Source organism: Manacus candei, unplaced genomic scaffold (assembly GCF_025592945.1).
Source record: "Manacus candei isolate 608988 ecotype Guabito, Panama unplaced genomic scaffold, ASM2559294v1 h1tg000020l, whole genome shotgun sequence".
NCBI classification, from domain to species: Eukaryota; Metazoa; Chordata; class Aves; order Passeriformes; family Pipridae; genus Manacus; species Manacus candei.
The window spans coordinates 3340222-3358803 of NW_026138068.1; the positions used below are offsets into that span (position 1 = coordinate 3340222).

The 18582-nt window shown below is 46.0% G+C and overlaps 1 protein-coding gene across 8 annotated transcripts in view; it reads left to right on the top strand.

Annotated features, from left to right (window-relative positions):
• KDM2B (lysine demethylase 2B) overlaps positions 1-18582 on the top strand; it is a 116554-nt gene that overhangs the window by 80009 nt on the left and 17963 nt on the right. The gene's annotated exons all lie outside the window — the stretch shown is intronic.

An 18582-nucleotide genomic window follows, 5' to 3' on the forward strand; every position in this document is an offset into this window, starting at 1 on the left:
TAATCAGCCATGGTTTAGTGAGGAGATGAAATAACTGGGTGACATTTGATGATGTTGTGGTTAGTGCACAAAATGGGAGGCCGGGGTCTGCGTCTGCTCCCAGCTCTGCTGCAGCACCTGGTGTCGCAGGAGGTGAATGGCACGTTGCTGCTCCCTGAGCTTTTCCAGATGGAGATGGGGCTTCCCATCTGGGGGGCTGGGAGGTGAAATTAATGTTTGTAAAGATCTGTGGCATCTTCAGTGCAAAGTTTTTCAGTAAAGTGTGTGAACCATTATTATTTTATGGTAATAGAGACATGGTGTGTGATTCATAGGCACCTCTTCAGATCATATTTACTCATCTTTATGGAGCTATTTTGAGTCGTTTGTGCTTCTAATTTATCGATAATTATTTACCATAATAATTACATTCCTTTAGGCACCTTGGAGTTTTTTCCCCCTTTTTGAAAATCTCTTTCAGAAGAAGCAAGAACCTGCCTTTTTCTTTCAGCTATAGAGTAAGAGAAAACAGTCCAGTGCCAGGGATCTTAGAGTATGTGCAACAGTCCTAATTTAGGCCTGTTCAAGGAATCAGCATTTTGGGACCAAGTGGATATTTGAAACCTGCTTGTCCTGATGGCTGACTGACAGTTTATGGACCTTCAGACTGGGCAGCAGACTAGATGTTCCCATCTGGCTGCCAGCACGGATGGAGCTGTGGATCCCATTCCTGTGCTGGGGGCTGTGCAGCAGTGAATATCCCCTCTTAATGCAGGACTCAGTGTTGTTGGGGGGGGGTTACAATCATTAAGGTTGGCAAAGACCTGTGGGATCAAGTCCAGCCTTTGACCGAATCCTGCCATGTAATGGTGGTCTGCTGCCCGAAAGGAAGGGCTCCATAGGGTATGATGCCTTGAAATACTGGGTTCTTAAGCAACTAAAGAGGAGTAAGAAAACATCCTAACTAACTTCTCCCCCATCCCTGGGACATGAACTTTTGGATGGTGTGAACAGAGGGCAGGGCCTAAACCTGATCTTCCACTGTGGCGACTCATGGCCGATTGATCACTGGGGCAGGAAGCTGGCGACCACCAAGCCCAATCTAGAAGCCCACTCTCAGGATTTGCCAGCATTCCAAAGCTCCCATTTTTCTTCCCAGAGATTAGGGATAGCATTTCATTTAAGGAACTCAGAATGTGGCCCAAGCAGAAACAGCATTTTTCAACCCATTTCCTATTTCTGGAGGACAACAGTCAACTCCAGCAGCATGTAATTACACTCTGTGGCAGTGCCTTCTGTTTTTATTGTGATAAAGATCTTTAGTTGTCTATGAAGAGCAGCTGTAAAGAACTAAAATATGTTTGGACTCTCTTGTTCTGTGAAGAGTTAGAAATGCAGACTGTGAGCTGGATTCTCATCTTTCTTACCTGGCACAAACCTAAAGCCACTGCATTTGTAATGATAGTGAGTGTCCAAATATATACAGGTCTGGCTGTGAGCAGGAGATGGAGCTGTAATTTTCAGTAGCTGGTAGAATATGCTGTAATATGGGGCTTTTTCTCTGATGCCTGTTCATACCATTTCTCTTTGTAATTTTTACCTCTTGATTTTAAGAGAAGAGACTTAAGTATAATAATGAAATGGTAATGTTCTTAGTTAAAGGATTACTATTAATTAGTAAAGACCACAAACTGAAATTTTAATTGGATTATGCTTTTTTTAAACACACCCTCCCCTGCAATTGGCAACATAAATAACATTTATAGCTCTGTATCAGGGCATGAAAACCAGGCAGAAAAAGTGATAATCTGGAGGGAGGGGGGGAAAAAAGACATCCCTCAGGCTGGTTTTTTTGCTGTTCTTTTTTTGAGTTGGGGGGTGGTCATGGGTGGGCACAGCATTGAAAGGGACCTTCTGGGGTGGCAGCAAGTGATTCCAACCATTAGTGAGTTCTGTCCTATAGCAGTTTAGTTTTTACCCCTTTATTTTTACTAGAAATCTTTTTGCAGAATTCTACAGATTGCATCCATGGATCTGAAAAATAAGGATAACCTGTATGAATAATCTGTGAGGGGCAGAGAAGAGGCTGATTACTGTGGCTGAGGAAAGTCGTGCTCCATCAGCCCACAGTCCTGGTAGCACCAAGTCCTGTTTTGGTGGTGCTCAGTCACAGCAATTTAAAGAGGCGTAGGAACAAAGCAGGAATACAGAGCTCTTCCCTCTGCTTATCTTCCCCGTTAAGCTGGAAGATTGTATCTTCATCTTTTCTGCTCAGTGTCCCCTGGTAGAATTTTTTCCCCTCTGTGAATTTACCTAATAATTTGTGGAACCTGTTGATCTTTTTGATCTCCACAGCATCCTGTGGCAGCGTCCCCCGCGGTTTAATAAAGCTCTGTGTAGATAAGTACTTCCTTATGTTGTTTCAGATGTGTCCTTTAATATCATAAATACACTTCATGCCCTCTGTATCATGCATTTTGAGAAATTTGAATGAGGTCTCTGTTCATCTCTGTGCTGTCAAGGATTTTTTATGTCCCTGTTACAGTGTCTCAGTATTTTTTTTCTCTACTCCCAAGGTGAAAACCACAAGTAAGTTCAATCTTTTCTGGTGCACAAACCATATCATTTGTTGGAGTATTTTTCTCACTCTATTCTAGTTCCATTACAGGTAGTTTTGAGGTGAGGGTGAATCTGGGATTCCACAACCACATAGGGTATTCAAGATGTGATGTTTAAGAGCAGAGACCAGAAGGACATGCCTGGTTCAGCCTGGCACAGTGAAGTTGAAGGGGGAGATGATTGTTGTGTAAGTACTTCAGGGAGTGTAAACATCGGGGCAGGAAAAGAGTTATTTAAGCTAATGGACAATGTTGGCATGGGAAGAAGGGAATATAAACATGCCATAAATAGGTTTAGCTGGAAATAAGATTTCTGATCATTGTTCAGAGTCTGAACCAAACAGCACACAAGGAAACCAATGGACAGCTGTGGTGAAAAGAGTGGCAGATTCTTAGAAATAACTTGTATTTTAAATAGTTAAAGGCAGTTGGATTAGCCACCATCTCCAGATATGGAGCCCACAGATGTCCTTGTGCACTTTCACATGTCTGCTGCCATTTTCCAGCAAGGAACCTGTTTCCTTTTTCATGGTATTTCACATTAAAAATGCTGGGAAGAGAAGATTTACCAGTTTTTAATAACAGAGCTCCTTTATTATGGCTCCAATTTTATGCAACATTATGCATTAGATCAAACTTAAGAAATAGTAAGTAAATGGACTAAGAATCAGTGGACACAATAAATTTGATTGTTTGCAGAAATTAGGGGGGAAAAGCATAGAATGGAGTGTTTGGATTGACTTGAGACCAGTGTGATTTTTCAGAAGTGTTGAGCATCGTTTTGCATCAGGTTTTCCTTCAATTCAGGGGGAGAGGTGCAAGGTGGACAAAGAACATTCCTGAAAACCTTTGAATAAGTACTTCCAGTTTTTACTTGCTTGCTTACTAAGAATTCCTGCCATAGCTATCGCTGGGCCAGCTCCACCCAGAGAAGCAGGAGCAGTGAGGGACTCGTTACAGCAATTAGTGTTTTAACCAGAGCAGTGTCTGAAACAGATCTGAGCACGTAGAAATGGCACAACATCAAACCAGCATCAGCTTCAGGAGCCTGCCCGGGGGCTACCACCAGGAAAGCAACATTCCTTATAGCAGCAGTGGGAAAACTCTGCCAAATTCCCTAGGACAGACCAGTCCTTGGAGATCTACTCAGGGTACTTCCTGTGGGAATACAAATTTATTAGAAAGCAAATATTGACAATTAAAAACTAGCACTTAAGTAAAAATTGAGTCTAACTAGTGTTGGAAAAAAATCTGGGAAGGATAAAAAAAGATATAGGTAGATAGAGAGCAAAACAATTCTACGTAAATTGTTGTAGGATGTATTTTTCTGGTTGAGATTCAAATAAGTTTTCCATCAGTCATTCCAAGTGGGGCAGGAGCAGAAAGGGGATTTAAACTGTCACATTTCATTCTTGGCAGGCACCAGCTTAAAGGTGTTTGAAGTGATCTCACACAGCAGAGCCTGAACTCTGCTTGGTGTCAACAACAATTTTAAATGCCAGTAGTCTGTAAGGAGATTTGCATATACAAACATGTGTGTATTGTGAATCCTTTTTGTTGATAAAAAGTCCTGATTATAAAGTTTATAATCGACTACAAATCAGACATTTCTTGGTAGTTATCAGATGCCAATAATTACTTTTCTCCCAGAAAATAACTTAAGTACAAAAGAAAATGAGGATTTAAATCAATTTAAATTTGTTTTTCTCTTTACTGATTGGAATCAGTGATTTAAATAATTTTGAATAATTTGTGTTCTTTTACACTGTAGGATACTAGATGCCATGTGGTAGGAGAGAGCTGAAATGTATTCAGAAAGATACCCCAGTTCTGGCTCCTGACAAATTTATTAAGAAACAAAAGCACATAGTTGAGGTTTGGGGGATATTTTTTTTTAGGGGACTTCCCACAGTAACTATGTGCCTGTGAAACTAAGGCCTTTCCCTGCTGACTACACTTGGGAGCAGGAAAAAAAACCTGATGCACCAGAACCAAGGACTACTTGGGGCACTGTGCAAAGGAGGGAAAGCTGTTGAAGCTTCTGGGAGTTCCTGTCAAGCGTCTGCTTTCCCGGGGCAGCACTGCCGAGGAAAGCAGCTCCTTGCCTGACCTGTTTAGTTTTCTGAGCACTGTTTCAGTCTCTTACAAACATTAGTCCTCCAGACAAATTCATTCTCTGGTAATTCCTGCAGACCCGAGGAGTTTCAGGGTTTGCTGGATGTGTATCATACATAACGTGCCCAGGGGGGCTGGAACTACAGTCTAGAAGGTCCCTTCCAACCCAACCCTTCCTGTGATTCTACGAAAGAGCTTCTGCCTGTTGCCTCAGTATTTTTCTAAAAGCTTTGCCTGGTGACTTGACAGATTATTTCTCACCTCAAGAGGCAGTACTTGAAATATTGTGTCCCTTCAGGGAGTAATTATAAATAGCAAGGACTTGAATGAGCACCTTCTTAATCTTCCATCTTTGACTTAATATTTTCACTTCTTATCAGCTCTCAGCCACTTGCTTTGAAATCTGACCAATGCCTTTATGTGATTAATACATCAAACAGGTAAATTAGAGCCATTTTGACTCTGAGTAGAAATCTAAATGGATTGGAAAAAAAATGAACAGACATCTCTGTTTTCCAACTGTTGTGCTCCGCGTATCACACAAGAAGATTTATGTTTTCTTCCCCATTGTCATTCTTCTTCCATAGGCACGAATATTCAGTAATACAAATTTTTCCCAACTACGCCTTGACTGCCATTTTTCATGGCAGCAGCTTTCTCTTTATTTCATGACAGCAGAAGTGCTGATGAGAACTATCTTAGTCTTAAGACCTTTGTCATAGATAATATGTGTGAAATGAGTTGACAGATCTCAAATTTTATCCCCAGGAGCTTGCCTACCTTGGCCAACAAAACCAGACAAAACACTAAGGTTTGAACCTGGCTTAAGAATTCCAGCATCCTTGTGTTCTCCCCCACCCCAACATTAAAACCATCCAAGCTTTGAGTTACGTATCTGAAACTTAATAGTTTAGTTTCTGGATCGAAGCACATTGGCAGAGCAACAGGGAAGGCGTTTGTCATCCCACAGTATGTGCCGTGCAATTATGGACATTAATCCTGCGTGCACTTTTCAGAACAAAATTGAATTGTATGTTCTGTCCCCGAGAAGATGGCTTCCTTTAGTTCCACAGCACACTGAAATTAAACTCTGCTGAGAATATAAATGAGGGCTTGTTTCAACTTCATGACTTTCCTGTAAGCACTGGACCAGATAGAAGAGGGACAGGAGTGCTCTCCTTTTTGAAGACAACAAATAAAATATATGGATAAATTCCAATAAAAGCAAAGCAGCTGTGAGTCTTAGCCTAGTGTGGTTTGGTTGTTAGTCCTGGATGTTTCCCTACAAATCCAAGTCGAGTTTGTAGGTGACAACAGTGAGCCCTCGTGAGGCAAACTGCACTTCAGCTTTTCCTTTGCTCACCATCTCTTTGGGTTTGGTCTCTGGATTTTCAGGCTGCTGCCCACACGTTGGACACAACTGACTCTCCCAGAGTTCTGTGCCGTGTGCCAGAGCACTTTGAGCCACTGGCAGCAAAGCAGGTTACGTATTCCGGTTAATCCACTCTCTCAGCCACATCTATTTGCATGTTCCTCCAGAGCACGGCAGTCACTGGTCTTATCTTCTTAGGAACCTCCTTCACTAGTTCTTGCATTTACTGACAGAACATGGCTCTTGGAGACACAAGCTGTGCTGTGGAAACACTCTGTGCCATCAGGTTCTGTGGGAGAAGGAAGCATGGCAGGATTTCCCTAATTTCCCAGTGGATCGTCCCAGTCATGCCACTGCTCTTCCTGTAGAGAAGAGCCTGTCTTGTGTGGTAGATGGAGTCCATGTTTCACCATTCTGCAGTCTTAGTACTTTTTTAAGATGACAGGGTGTTGGGGTTTGGAGGGGGGTTGTTTTGTTTTTAAGGTATATGTTGTTTTGTTTTTAAGGTATATGGGAGATGGAGTGAGTGTGTTACTCACCTGTTTTGGGTGCTGCTCCTCTCCTGCCCTGGAATAACCCAAGGTTGTCATCCTTCAGGAGGAGGCTGTACAACACTTGCTGCCTTTGCTTCTCCTGGATACTGGTTAAGGACAGCATGAGCTGTAGGCATGGCATGGAGGGAGCAATCAATATTATTTCATCTTGAGTTGCTTTATTTGATCTATGGTTGATCATTTATTGACGAGATTGTGATGGATACTCAGTGCATCTGATGACAACTCTTATGTCATAGTTCAGATGAAGCAGATAGCAGAAAGTAGTAAGATCATGGATATTTAGGTTGTCAGACTGTCACTGCTAGTGTTGAGAATACAACTGAAATATTGGTTAGAACTCTTGAGAAAAGTGTCATGAAATTTGCCCAGGCCCAACAGTTAAGATCATATTTCATGTGAATGGACACTTACACCAAAACAATGAACCTTAGAAAGCTACTGGGTAACTCTCTTATTCTGATACAGGTCAATAATCGTGATTCATAAACATCTCAGTGGGTTTCCTTTTCAAAAACATATGTGCTGGCCTGCAGAAAGCTGCAGCAGCTTAAATCACAAGATCTTTTTTCAAGGACTTGCAAATAAACCAGTTTGAGGTTGTTTGTCTGATTGTTTCCATGTAAATATTTTTTCTAATACCAGCTAAATATAATATTCCGTAAAGGTGCATAAAAAGTTTCAAGGGAAGGATAAATTAAAGGTGTGTTTGTGCCACATAAAAAACTTTATTTCACTTCATAGTGTGAATCATAAACTCCAGTGCGTAATATGAAAACAGATCCTGTTTAGCACTGGAAGCAACAGCTAAAGTCTGTTGGTACAAGAGATGCTCAGGAGTGAGTGAGTACAGCACAGGGGTTGTAGTCGTCCTCCCCCATCTTGGTTTTACTACTTAAGGATATTTGCATGAGAATAAAATCTGGTTCTTTGGCACTCATCTGCTCCTGCTGTTTATTCTTCGCTTGAGGTTATTGTCTCAGTTTGTGACAACATAATTGGTTTCTGTGGAGAAGATTATGATATTGATGAGACTTATATATGACTTCAGGTGAGGTGCAATCAAAGCAATAGTTCAAAATAGAAGGTACTGTCTGTTTTCATGCAGTTTTCACTACGGCTCATTCAGCAGGGTAATTAAGGATGTTATTTATTACTGAACTGCATCACGCAAAGCTGAAGTATGGACACAGTTCTGCTACTACAGGCAGGACTAGGGGCACTGCTGCTTATTTTGTGTTCAAAGCTGTTGTAAACTCCACCAGGCTGGGCAACTAGATGCTGTTCACACAAGGGTTGCTCACTATTTGTTGTAATTTAGTGTTCTCTAGTGTAGACAAGCTGAAAGAACTGAGCTGGAAAATGCTCTCTTAATAGTTCTCTCTGTGTATTAAATATTCCTTTGAATGGTTAGCTGCTCTTGTACAGGATGAGGTTTTTTGAGAGCAATTATAATCAGAAAAGTTTATTCTATTGCGTTGTTTCCCCCACACTGATTCCCAATTTGCTATTTTATATCATATCCTATCCCATTTTTTTTAAACACCATCTCAGCAAAGTTTACCTAGCGTTTGGAAATCATTCCAGGGTATTCTTGGTATGTGTGTGTCTTCCCTCCTAACGCAGGCTTCGTAATTAGAGCTCATTTGTCACTTGTGGTGCTGCTGCAAGTGGCAGCCTGGACACACAGGGCTTGCTGTGGGGTGAGGGCTGGGCTGGGATACACTTGGGGATCTGCTGCAGCCCGGAGAGGCCAGTGCAAACATCAGGAGAGCTAGGATGTGTCGCAGATGAGAGGAGTAGGATGATCTCTGTCATGATTTAATTTGCTGTGAATGACATTTCGCTGTGGTGTGACTGCTGGATTGTCCTTGGGGGATGTCACAAGTTATTTTTTTCTCCTGTCTGGATTACGGAGCCAAAAGGCCGGAGGGACAAACAAGTGTGAGCCAGGTTACACATGGAACTGGGCTAGTGGAGACTTGGTCTGCCCACGGGCAGGTGTGGGACCAGGCGTCTTCCTTCCGGATGTCACCTGTTCTCCTGCCGCTGCTGGAGGCCAAGTGTATCACGGCTGTAGTCGTGTCAGCTATCCTTGCTTCGCAGTTAAAAGCTCTCCTTTGTAGGCCTGTCATGAGACATGCATCCCCCCCTTCTTTTCTCCTCCAGAAAACATTGGATTCTGATATTACCTTGTGATTCTGAAAGCCAAGGCCTTAGGCACATGCCTTTCGTGCCTCAGCTTTCGTCTGCTCCTGCTCCTGGTTGTGTACGAACACAATGAGGGGAGAGAGAAACCTGAGCAGACGGGCTGAGCACACCCCATCGCCTTCTGGGGAGCCCCATTGTGTGCTGCAAAGAAATGCTTCGCTCCTGGCATGGTGGATGAGCAGGATGGGGAGAATACCATCACCTACCCATCATTTGAATTTGACTTGGCAAGAGGACAGGAGTACAAACAAGGAATGGATATTTACTATATTAAAAATAAGGAAGGGGCATAATCACATGATTCACGTGGCTTTATCAGTAGTTGCCTGTAAATACGTTTGAAGTTTGACTGTATTTTATTACTTAAACTTGAGTGACCCGTCTCAGTGTGGATGCTGGTGTCACAAGGGCTGTGTTGCTGTTTGCTTCCATGCCAGCTCCTGCCTGTTGCTGCCTCTTCTCCTGAACTACCTGGACTGTTTATGCTATGTGGTAATTCAGACCAGGGAACTGAGCTGAAACTAGTTTGGCAAAAATCCTGATGCAAGGACCATTAGATGTGCTTCTTTATGGCTTCTTGGTTGCTCAGCACATGCAAATATTTAATCTCATGTTTAATTCTGTGTTGTGGGCGTAGGAGCCGGAGGCAAAATCCTAACAACTTGAGTGGAATCGGGATTTCCCCTGAAAGCAGGCCCATAAATCCAGTGGGAAATTTAATTCTCCAGCACTCAAATTCAGGCCTGTGACCCTCAGCTGCAGGCTCTGGAGGGCAAAGGCAGTGTCCATGTTGAGGTGCTGGCCCTGAGACCTTTGGATCCAGAACGGGTCCCCGACTGACCGATGTGTAACATGTCACGCTGCGGGGAGGGCATTTAACTGTAAAGCCCCAGCAGCGGGTCAGGATGATCGGAGCGGGGCTGGAAATGGTTCCTTGGGAGCAAGCGAAAGAGGGGGTGCCCGCACGGGGAGCAGCGCGAGGCCAGACGCGAGCAGCAACACAAGCCGGGTCGGCTCGTATCCCATCTCATCCCAGCGCCGGTTCTGCCGCTCGCAATCCCGAAGTTTGCTCGGTGCCTTCCTCCTCCCGAGGGATGGAGGCTCCCTGCTCCGGGCCCGGCCCGAGCGGCGGGCGGGGAGCCGCAGGTATCGCGGTGCAGGGGGTGTGTGTGTGTGTGTGTGTGCGTGTGTCTGTGTCTGTGCGCGTCTCCTTTGTCTGAGCAGCCCGAGCAGCGCCGAGCGCCCCGCGGGCGGCCGCGCATCCTCCCCGCCCAGCGCCGCTCGGCACGGCCGCGCCCGGCCCGCCCCGCCGGCCCCGCCACGGCGCGGGGCCCGTTCCCGCGGGGGCGATCGCCGGCCGAGCCCCCGCCCGCCGTGTGCGGGGCTCGGCCGCGGTGCCCCGGCCGCGCCGTGCCCGCTGTCCCCGCAGGCCGGCGGTGTGGAAGCGGCCCGCGATTGGCCGTGCCGGCAGGGCCAGCCCCTTCCTGGCTGCCTGGCATGAATATGCACGGCCCCCCTTCCTCCTCCTCCTCCTCCTCCTCCTGCATGTGTGTGTGTGTGTGCGGGGAGCGGGGCTCCGCCAGCAGCGCCGCTCCAGCCATGTCAGCTCGGCTCCGCCTGGGCCCACCATGAGCCATGGCCATGTCTGCGAGCGCCGACGAGGAGGACTTCGAGTCGGAGCCGGAGCCCGAGCCGGGGCCGGGGCCCGAGCTGGGGCCGGAGCAGGTCCGGGGCGGGCGGCGAAGTTTGCAGCGGGAAGGGAGGGGAGGAGGCCGGGCCGGGCAGCGCCGCGCCGGCCGCGGGGACGGGAACAATGTGGGGTCGGGAGCGGCCCCGGGGCAGCGCCGCCCGCCCCAGAACCGCGCCGGGCGGGGCCGCGGAGCCTCCGCGGGGCCGGCCCGGAGCGCTCGGCCTCGCCCGCCGCGGGCGCCCCGGGCACCGCGAGTTCGGCACCTCCCAGGGCCCCCAACGCGCCGGGAGCGGGGCGTTTGTGCCTCTCGGGGGCTGCCCTGTCCTCAGCAGAATTGTTATTTTTTTCCCCTTTTTTTCTTCTTTTTTTTTTTTTTTCCTATTAAGATTACTCAAATAGCTGAGAGGGCTGCGGGACTTGGGGAGAGAGTCTTGATGCTGAGCCTGGTTACCTTGTCTTGGTTTGATTTATAGCTAAAGCCTCCTTTCCATTCCCAGGGACGAGGGATGTAGAATAAAGAGAAGGATGTGTGCCGAAATGAAAAGAGAACTTTTATTAATACTTGCAGGGTTTATTCTCTGAAGGCTTTTTTTTCCCCCTGTGAGGGAAGAGAATAAACTTTTCGAATTTATGAAGTAATCTGTGAAAAATAATCCAGAACATATGTTCTAGATTGCGTATTTTACTCTCTAAGAACTGCCTAAGCAATTAAAAATGCACCAGGAATAGTATTAAACATGTGTATGCAATTTGAACATAAACTTGATAGTTTTGTTTGTAACTCAAGGTGTTTTGCTCTTTAAAATAGCCTAATATTTTGTTTTTAGAGACAAGTTTCTAGTAGGTCGGGTGTTGAGTCTATCCTCCAAAACCCATCGTGTTTCTAATAACTTTATGTTGTTTGGCTTCAGAATTACACATAGAAAGCAGGGCCGAGAGTTTGGGGGATGGGGTGGTTGTGGTGTGCTTTGGGTGCTCCCCTGGGATGGCAGGCCTGATGTGGAAACCTTGGGAGAGGCATTAATGTGCTGCACTGGCCTGGTGTAGTGTCAGTCCAAGAACCTAAGCCGAGGTTTGGATGAGTAACTTTATTAAGCCTTTACTTAGTTCTGGGGATTGTGTGAATGTGCAGGCCTGTTCTGCTGCTCAGTTCACTGCTCTGTGCCCAGACCTGGTTGTTAAAATGTCCCAGCCCCCTTCCTTTTCTTAAATTTTGTCCCATGCCAGGCCTTTTCCATTTGGATCTGTGTGTTGGTGCAATCACTGCACACTTTTAAAAAAGAGCTAATGGTTGGGCGAGCAGATTGGTCTCAGCTGTATTGTACCAGCTGTGAAATTGCTACTTGGAGGTGCTGGTTCTTGCTGGATGAATCTGGAAAGTTGGTCATGTTCTGGGATTCTTCAACTCTTCTAAAACCTGAGGCTTTCATAGCGTGTTTTTATGTCTTAAAACTTTAAAACAAAAATTAATGCAAGAAAGGGGAAATCTTTCTTTCAGAGTTTCTTAGGAGTCTTGGTCTGATCCGAAACTATAACACTGTGACCTATGTACCAAAGACCTGTGGAATGTTTTCCTTTTTGTTCAGAACTGTTCCAGTGGTAAAACACCGCTTGTAGCTCCAGCTGTATTTTCATACAAGCCTGCTTTAATGTCTAGTTACTCTATTTTTCTACACAGGACTTGTCAAATCCATATTATGTCACTTTTTCTGCTGCTACAGTCCCTGGTATATAACAGGTGAAAGCCTTCAGCTCTACAGGTGTAGTTGAACAGCACAGCTTCAGTGCTTGGGGAGAAGCTGCAGTTTTTGTCACTCAGACTTTCTCCTGACTTTCATTCCTCTTTCCCTCGTTTGTGCCCAAACTAAGAAGGCAAAAGGACTGTTGTTTTTCCCAGTACAGAGCCAACAGGATTTACTGCACTTGTGGTACTTGCAGGCAGCACTGGGGGCTTGGAAGCATGTGGATGCCAGGGCACGTGTCCTGCCTGGTGCTGGCCCTGCCCCAGCCCACCAAGTTGCTTGTGGTAGGAAGAAATTTGGGTTCTGACTGTGGCACTTGAGTAAGCAGAGAAAACTGCTCCTGGCTGGGGCAGGGGGATCTGTCCTGCAGCAGTGGTAAGAAAAACTGCATTTTCCACAGGGTGCCCCAAGTCTGTGTAACTTACTGGTGTCATTAAGAGCTCCTGCTTTGGATGCAGCTTATCTCCAAAAGCATGTTTTTGCCAGTATATCTTATTTCACCCTCCAGGCCTAACTTCTACCTCCTCACCACCAGAGGAAAATAAACGGGGGCACTGGTGTTGGCACTGATGTGCCAGTTTATCACTCCCTGAACAACATAGCTGTGTTGGCAGAAAAGCTGCTGGAGTGTCACTTATGCCCAGATGAACTTGGGGAGTATAAACTTTTTTTTGTGGGGAAATCGGCTTTACTGTTGATTTGGTGGTGGAGCTCTGGGGTCACCTGGCAGGGGTCACTGGGAGCCACGTTTCTTTTTGTGGAAGAGGACGAGGAACTTTGTAGGTACGAACTGGAGGAGATGGTGGCAGTGAACATCTGGAGAGGATTAGTCCTTATTGGGGATGGCTGGGCTTGGAAAAGTTCCAGCACCTTCCCTTTCCCTCTGATGCCGCCTGCTTAATGAGGGACCTTGGACTTGTCTTGTGGGACATATTCTGATGGAGGGTGATATGACTGTAAATAGTCACTGCTAGAGGAAAACAGCTCTCCTGGAGTTTGTGTGTGCAAACATTTAGGCAGATAGGCTTTAGTCAGACATAATAGATCCGTGATGCTGGCGTGTGTTCTTCAATTAATACAACTTTTAAGGATGTTATTGGCATCAGTGTGATTTTTTTTTTTTTTTCTGTCTCAATCGAGCTTCTTCCTCGTCCCCACTGAATTCCTGCAGTTACATCATCCTGTCCTTCCTTCTTCCTTTGACAAGGGTTTCTGTTAATTGCTAAAGAGCTGTAAGGGTTTGGAAGCTGTTTAGTAGCAATGCCAAAGAACTGTTGATTTGGTTGTGATTATCAATTCCCAGGCTGCCCAGGAAGTGGTGTCCCTGGAAGTGTTCAAAAAACATCTGGTGTGGCACTTGGGGACATGGTTTAGGGGTGAACATGGCAGTGCTGAGTTAACAGTTGGACTTGATTATCTTAGAGGTCTTTTCCAACATGAATGATTCCGTGCAGTGCCTGGCAGGGTGTGTGTAACAGGCCGTCCCTGCCAGGCAGCCGAGGCCAGTCCCCGTATTTTGAAGTTAATGTAGAGTTAATCACAGGGTGTTTCAAACACCTCTGGTAAAATGACTTTGGTGGCTCTCAGTCCAGTGTGTCAGTGTGTGTGTCCTTGGTCTACACCAGTGCTGGTAATTGTCAATTTGATTGGGTTTCTTATCAGGAAGGCCAAAGTTACATCCCTGGGAGTCTGAGAGAGGGACACGCCACTGGGACAGGAGAGGACAGTGCTGTCACTGCCTTGGACAGCAAACAGGGAGCCTTGACCTCCAGAACTTCCACCTGTTTGAATGGAAAAATGTCCCTCTGATGCAGTGGGAAGAGACAAGGAAATAAGTGACCAGAAGCCTTTGCTGTGCCACCCTGTGGGTGTCTCCAGTGCCCAGTGTCGCCCCATGACCCACCATGTCTAGGGCGGTGTTTTAGTTATGAATCATGGGTTAATGTGTGTGGCTTGTTTTTTTGGTGGGGGTTTTTCTGTTTTATTTTCCCCTAGGGTTTATTTATCAGATCTTATAAAGATCTGGTAATTAAATTGGCTACTCTAATTCTGTTAAAACAATTGCATTGGGATGCAGTGCCATATAAAGCTCTAGGTGCGGGACTGGCACCCGGCAAGTCCTGGATCCTCACCTTTGGATGCTCGTGTGGTTGTGTTGACTTGGTCAAACTACAGTAAATGAGAATAGTCAGAATTTGTCCACGTGTTACAGAAGGAAATCATCAGTCTTGCAGATGAAAGGGATGTATTTGTGTGGCACAGCACCTTGAGGCAGTGACCACTGTGCACGTAAGATGTCTTGTCTTGGGGAGGTTTACGCAGTGGTTACTGCGTGAGCTGTTCAGATTGTACTTGGTTAAAGTGAAGTGCTTCAGGGTCTCACTGAGCTGGCCACGTGAGAAGCTCTTCAGAAGGGCCCTGTGCATGTCTCTGTGTTTTTCTCAGAGATATTGAGTCTGAAATAATGGTTTGGTGCTGCTGGCAACAGTTTAAGCAGGTCACTGAAACTGAGTGGTAGAATAAGACCCATGCCCAGGTAAAGGCCACTCTCAGAAGAGCCTGTTTCTAGGCTGAAGACTTTGTCAGCCTTGCTTTGAGGGCCAGGACCACCTTCCTCCTGGACTTGGTTTCAAGGTCAGTTGATTTTTCTCTCCAGGGCAGGAGAGTTTGTAGGTAAAGTTGCCTGGTGACATCTCCAACAGAGGCCAGTTGTTGGGGCAGCAGCTGGGCAGCATCAGCACCTACTTAATGATGCATTTAACAGCTGATACCTCTTGGACTGTTGTCTTCAAAACTTGATGTTCTTGGTATTTTTGCTTGCCTTTTGAGTTGTTCTTTGTAACTGTAAATGTTAGAAACCTGTTGCTGTAAACATCAGGGTTGTGTTTCTGTTGCAGTAAGGGTTGTGCTCAGGGTAGAGGCCCTTCTTTGGTGCCTCTGGTCCTTCTGACTCAGGTGTGATGGTCGGTGGGTTTTCAGTGGCAGGCAGGCAGCCTGTGACATGTGGTGAAAGTGTGCTGAGGTACCTGTAAGCAGGCAGTGGAAACTTCCCAGCAGCCAACTGTTAGTCCATAGCCAAGATAAACTAATATTCTGAGCAGTGACTTCCAGGTAGTATTTCCTAGGGGTTGATTTAGAGTTGGAAGTGTTGTACCTGGGCTTATTCCCAGATCTGCACAACCCTGTTGAAAGAGTGGAATTGCTGATGACCACCCCACCCAGTCCACCTGGAACACACTGAATTTGGTGGGATCTGTAGGAGCTCAGCACTTCAGAAAATGAGTTTAAATGAGTTTGCTACCTTGTCCCCTTTCCTGTGTGAGGAGTGGGTGTGTTTAAGCACTGTGGTGTGGGAGGGTGAGCCCAACTTCATGATTTGTAAATGGCTTTGTAGTTCATAGTGTATTACATTTGATGGCCCAAGTTTACTCCCACTACCCAAATGCTGTGTCTGCTTCAGGGACAGGAGCAAGTTACCTTTGGGTGTAACAGCAGTAATCTGGGGAGGACAAATCTGGGGAGGAACCCCAGCAGGGTGTCCTGTTCACATGTCTAGAAGGCAGAGCAAGTCCACCAGCTTTCTAGGTTTCAGTGTGATAGAGATTTAGGATATTAATCCTAATATGTTTCAGCAGCTGCTTGCACAGCCTTTGGGAGCTTGTTAGAGTGGCTGTCATCGCTTCAGCATCCTCCTGCCTCTCTTTTGAAGACTTGGTGTGGCCATAGTAGAATGAGCACAGTTTTTGGAGGTGCTGGAGAATGTAGGGGGTGGCTGGTGATGGTATTTCAGGCAGGCTCTGTCTCAGCTCCCGGGCTTCTCTTGTTAGGTTTAAGAAAAAAAAAGTCTTCAAGTTTGGTACAGTCTTTGGTTTTTTGGCAGTTCTTAGAGGTGGCTGCTTGGGGCTACAGAGCCAGCAGGCACAGGCTGTGCTTCAAGGTGTCACCTCCTTGGGAAAGGAGATGGTGGGATCTGCCACACAGGAGGAGACTGTTGGCCTTGAACCCAGTTTGGGGCTTGCTGAGCTTGAGGCCCTGGAGCTGCTGTTTGCTGGTCACCGTGGTAAACCCGGGATGAGGAGTCCTGCCATCCCCTGCCACTCGCTCTTTATTTGCAAGACAAATCCATGGAGTTGTGCTGGGAGGGTGGCAAGTTGCAGTACAGAGATGAGGACATGAGCTGGGAAGGAAATCTACCTTGATTCACTACCAGGGCTGGTACATTGTAAAACTGCAGTCTGAGCTGGAAATCCTGCAGCATCTCCTCACTAACATTGACCTGGAATTTGTCTGGCTGTCTGCCATGTGCTAAATAAACCCCAAGCCATGTTGGAGGCTCCTTCTACCCCCTTGAATCCCAGCCCCTTTCTGGGATAGCAACCCACAGGCCAGATTTTCTTCTGTGGAGGTTTTTAGGCGCCCACTTTGGAGCCCCTTGAAACTGGATACTAGTGGGAATTCCTGCAAGGCCTCTCTAGCCTTGCTGGCTTCGACATCCTGGAGTGAAAACGTGGCTTGGATTGAGGATTGGTAGGTTGGTAAATTAGTACAATTGCTTGAACATGTTAACGAGCAGTGAAGAGGTCTGGGTAGTTAAGAAGTGTTGGATACAGTGAGATCCAGGTCTGCACCTCTGCCCTGTGCTGCTGATCTGTAAGGAAATCTGTGCTGTGTGCTGTGGTCTGGCTTCAGATTTGTTCTTGTACCTTCATCTTCCTGCTTTTGTAGTGTTGGGTTTTTTTTTAGGATTCTCAGCTTCTGTGTTCAAGCAATGCCTTTTTACCTCTTGCATCTTTGTAGTGTCCTGGCACTTAAACTGCTGTCCTCAGAATTAGGACTTGGCTTGTTTTACTGTGGCAGAAGCAGGAGTTGTGTTTCAGCTGGAAAAGCACCGAGTTTGATTTTTCCTTGAAAGCAGTTGCTTTTAAAAACACCATTCTGATGGTGTCAGAGCTGTTGTTTGCCTCCTTAAACTTAATCATGTTCCATCCCATGGGAAGGAGTCAGGTGCTCTTACTGTCTTCCATGTGCTGTTGGCCGAGGGGAACTTGCCCAAGTTGTTGTACATGTTTTGGTTTAACTTGTTCCTGCTGATATCCAGCCCTTGGTTCGTGATGTCCCTTCCTAGTGGAAGGAGACTAATAGAGAGAACGGAGGAGTGATTCATGCCGAGGAAGAAAATTATCTCTTATCTAGGTTGCCTCTAAGCCAGTCCTGCCAGAGACGACTTCATCCTTGAGAGGCTGGAAAGTTGGTCTAGGAGGTAAATATTTATTCTTTAGAGTGTCTGACATTGATCTGAAATCCAGGTGGCCGGTGTGGTTGGGGATGGGAAGGAAGCTGTGCTGTCTGTGTTCACACAGCACAGGGGGATTCATCCTGCACACAGAGCAAAATCTGCTCCTGAGAAGTGGAATTAAAAACTTGCTGAAATCTGCGTGACCTCATGGACTATGTTTTCTCCCACCTACAGTAGGTCTGTAGGAGAGAAAGCTTAAGGAGTCTAACTCCTGGCTTCTTTGTGCTCCCAGCACTGAGATTCCTGGGATGGAGGCTGTTAAAATATCAGCACTCTTCTGCAGCTTAGAGAGAGTCACTGGAGCTTTGCTAAGTCAGCTGGGAGGAAGATCAAATACTCAGCAGTGTGGCTTTTCTTCAGGGTTGTGTAGCAGGACACTTAGGGAGGCTTTTGTAGAACCAAGTGGAAATATTTCCACACCTCTTAAAATCTGTGGTGGAATTTCTTCATGGCTTCCTACAGCCAACCTGCCCCTGCCTTGGTGATTGCCCAGAATTCAGCTGGAACAGAAAGTGAAACTGCCTGGTCTGCTGGTCAGATGCTGAGATGTGCAGAAAGTGGAAAAGTTGTATAAATGCTAAACCAGATGAACTTTGCAGTCCTGTTATTATCATCTTTATGAAGAAAGCTGTCAGTGGTCAGAATGAGCCAAGCCAATTCTTGCATAATTAGCCCCATACAATTACATGGTATTTAGTGAAGTTTGGCTTGAGCTGCAAGTTCTTGTGTATAACAGGGAGTTTCTGATGAGAACATTAAATTTGGATGTCCAGAGTGAATATGTTGCAGTTAACCTAATCATTTCAAATCTTTTCATGCTCCTTTAACTTCTCTCTTAAAGGTCATGGAAATCTAGACCTGGGATGCCCTTTTTAGCCCTTGCACAGCATCAGTTGGTGTTCTATTTTTGAGCACTTGCTGGTGTTGGATATGAGGGGAGCTACTTTGGAAGGGTTTTTTAGCATTTGTGTTTTCTTTCCTGCTTAATCACTTGGCAGTAGTTGA